The following is a 3324-nucleotide window of genomic DNA, read 5'->3' as shown; positions in this document are numbered from 1 at the left end:
TCCTAGGTCACCTCGCTGGGCAGCGCTCAGCAAGCACAAAGCTGAGAGACATAGGCTCCGTGCTGGACCTGCTTTCTTTCTTCCACACCCCATTAGAGAAAAGATAATCAGAAGCCAAAGATGAGTAGGAACCGCTTATCTACACCTCCTAGCAACACAATCTATGCCAAAGAAAAAGAGCTTGTCTCAGGCACCAGGGAAGATTAATAATGTACCGGGGAAGCTCTCACATTACTGTTCCATGGACCAGCAATTATCTGTCTTTACAGTTCATTCAAAGATTCAAACATACTTCACCAGGAAATGACTTTGTGCCTACAACCTGTCCAAGTGGTGTGAAATGCAGGGCTGCTAGAGCTGAACCGTCTCAAAGCCTCTCAGAGGCCGTGTTCCTGCAGTCTCTGGGGCGCGGGGCTTCCCTGAACTGCCCTTGAGCTAAATGAAGAAACTGGATGTGGAAGGGCTGCAGAGTTAGGCTCTCGCTGTGGACAGAATTGGAACTGGCCTGGAGGTTATTCTTGCATGTTCCTGAAACTTGGGCTATTGCAAAGATTCAGAAACAATCCGCTCCGGGCAGTAGAATGTGCCTCCAAGTCAACATGCTCCCCCTGGATGAAGCTGCCCTTTCTCCTTGTAACCCCTAGAATCTCCAAAAATTATCCACCTTATACAAGCACTGTACTAGAAGGTGTGTGGGACACAGAGCTTTTTGTCTGAAGACACCGCACAGATGAGATTTTAGATGATCAATATTCTTCCCTTTCCTCCAAAGGACACTTATGAGCACTTATGGCGTACAAATTAACTGTTAAAGAGATATATTCAACATATGCAGAACACATAAATCTGGTTATGGACACAGCAGCAATAAAATTAGGAAGCACTCTGGCACCTTGTCTGAGCAGAAGCCCTTTTAGATGAACAGTGCCTGCGCAAGTGAGAAGCGCCCAGCACAGTGCGGCCCTCCGGCAGGGCCCTCCGGCAGCGCAGGGGTGTGGCAAGGACTCCCCTCAGACACAATGTTATCAGGTTAACACAGCACTTAGTCACCACCTCTGAGAACCACACTATGCAACAAAGAGCCAAATTTCCAAGTCAAAATGGAGAAGTAATTTCCAAAAACCAAACGGGGTCAATCAACCCTTGCAACCTCACACATTCATAGTGAGGGGCAACGGTAAGAAATAAGCTGTTTTTCTTCTGAAGTACACTAAACTTTCCCACATCATCACTACTTGCCGGGAGTTCTTTCAAATGAATATTTTAGGAGATGCTTGGTGGGTAGAAGGGAGAAGAGATTCCCTCCGAGAAGGGGGGACACACCCTTCTGGCCGAGGCTGGGGTGTGAGGGCCCTAGGAGACACTCACACAGCGGCCACCGTGGAGTCCAAGTCCCTCCAGGCGTGGCGCCCAGCTGGGAGATCAGCGCTCCCGCTCAGGCCTGGGCTGGCGCCCTTCACTCAGCCTCATCTGGGAGACTCACCAGGAGACAGAGCCACACAAAGCTGTATTATTGGGCGACTTGCAGACGGACTATCAATTACTGGGGACAATCAGGGCATTTAGCGTCTTCTGGCTGCAGATGCTGGCTACACACAGATACATACAAACTTCATTCTTCCCAGCATCCCAGCAATCCTTTATCCCCTTCCTTCCTTTGACAAAACAGACTCCAACTGCTCCGTCAGGGAATGCCAAAGAGAAGCAGGGAAGGGGCAGGTGGCAGAGAAAAGAAAGTGGGCCTCGAACCTCCAATACAACCCTACAAGGTAATTTATGCATTTAAGGATAAAACACTGAGCCCTGGGGAGTTTCACGCCTGGTAGGTTTTTTTTTCCTTTTAAAATGTATTTAGTACATTGAATACAGGGTCTCACTACACAGGCTGGACTCACAGTAATCCTCCTGTTTGCAGCCTTCCAAGTGCTGGGGTAACAGCTGTGGGCCACCACGCCCAGTCTCAGTTGCCACCTCAGTGCGCCCCTGGGGCAGGGCCCGGAAGGCAGCCAAGCACTGAACCCCAGCCGCTGAGCCTGCCTCAGCAGGCGCTTGAGTCTGCTGAGGTCCCTGGCTTGCCCTACGGTAAGTGCTTTTCACCTGGTCCTCCCAGAAGTGTCCCCATCGCAGACCAAGGCAGGGGTGGGGGGTGCAGGAAGACACCCTCTAGGCCTGGAGGAGGCTGGGCTCCTTATTCCCAGGGTTTCTGGGAGGAAGGGTCTGACAGCACCTTCTCCTCCTTCAGGCTTTCTGAGTCCTTTTGGGCTTCCTCGGGCCAGCTCCGGCTTCTGTCTTTCATCAGGGGTGGCTAGTGGAGACAGAGCTGCGAGGAAAGCAAACTCAGAACTCAGGGAGCCCCTTGGAGCTCCGAGGAAAAGCCCACAGACTCGGAGCCTGGGCGCACCTCTCTGCCCACAGGCCACGGCCCCCGCGGCTCCGCGGAAGCCAGCACTAGCAGACCAGCAGTCACCTGACCAGCACTGGCACCAGGAGCAATGATTCAAGGCTACGCCCTCTGGGTGCGGCGGCGAGTCTGTGCCTCTGAGACAGCACTTCCAGTCAGAAACTTAATCACACCTTGTGGGGTTGCTAGGCCGTCACCAGCGGAGACTGCAAACTGAGCGCTTCCTGGGGCGCCACCGAATAGCTAGCCCTGTGCCTGCCCAGGCTCACAGAGGCCACAGGCCTGCGGGGTGCCCAGGAAGGAGGCCAGCAGGGCTGGGGAGGCGAGGCGGGCGCCTCAGCCAAGGCGCTTTCACTCCTCCCTGTGGGATATTTCCCAGACTTGGTGACTGAGAAGTCGCCCTAGACATTCGGTTTGAGTCCCAAGCACAAGGGAGGTGCCCTGAGCCCCAGGGGACGCTGCACCTGGAGGGGTCCCCTGAGCCCCAGGGGACGCTGCACCTCGAGGGTGGAGGCAAAGCCTGCGGGAAGGCCGGCCAAGCGGCGGGGCTCCTCCACGCTCTTCCGCGGGAGGGTGCTCGCGGAGGGTGGTGTGGCTGCCCATTAGGTAGGGACTCGGGTGCACATCACCGGTGAGCATGCTGAGGGGCGAACCACACAGACGACACACCTGGGCCTCTGGTGTCGCAGGACACATGGCCCTTCTGCCACCATCCACGCTTCCCAGGGCCAAGACGGCCTCCGACCTCACCAGAGGCCACAGCCACAACCCCGCAAAGCCACGTGCCTTACCGCGACGAGGGCCGAGCTCCTCTGGTCCCCAGGGCCCGGCGCAGCCGGCTGTTGCTCTCCGTTGGTCAGCAGATGCTGGCGTGGTGGGTGCTGCTGGTAGTCGGGCGCTGGCGCCGTGGCGGTGGCCGTGGC

Source organism: Octodon degus, unplaced genomic scaffold, assembly GCF_000260255.1.
Source record: "Octodon degus isolate 3935 unplaced genomic scaffold, OctDeg1.0 scaffold00012, whole genome shotgun sequence".
Classification (NCBI taxonomy): domain Eukaryota; kingdom Metazoa; phylum Chordata; class Mammalia; order Rodentia; family Octodontidae; genus Octodon; species Octodon degus.
The sequence above is the reverse complement of the archived record's forward strand: the minus strand, read 5'-3'. Positions refer to the sequence as shown.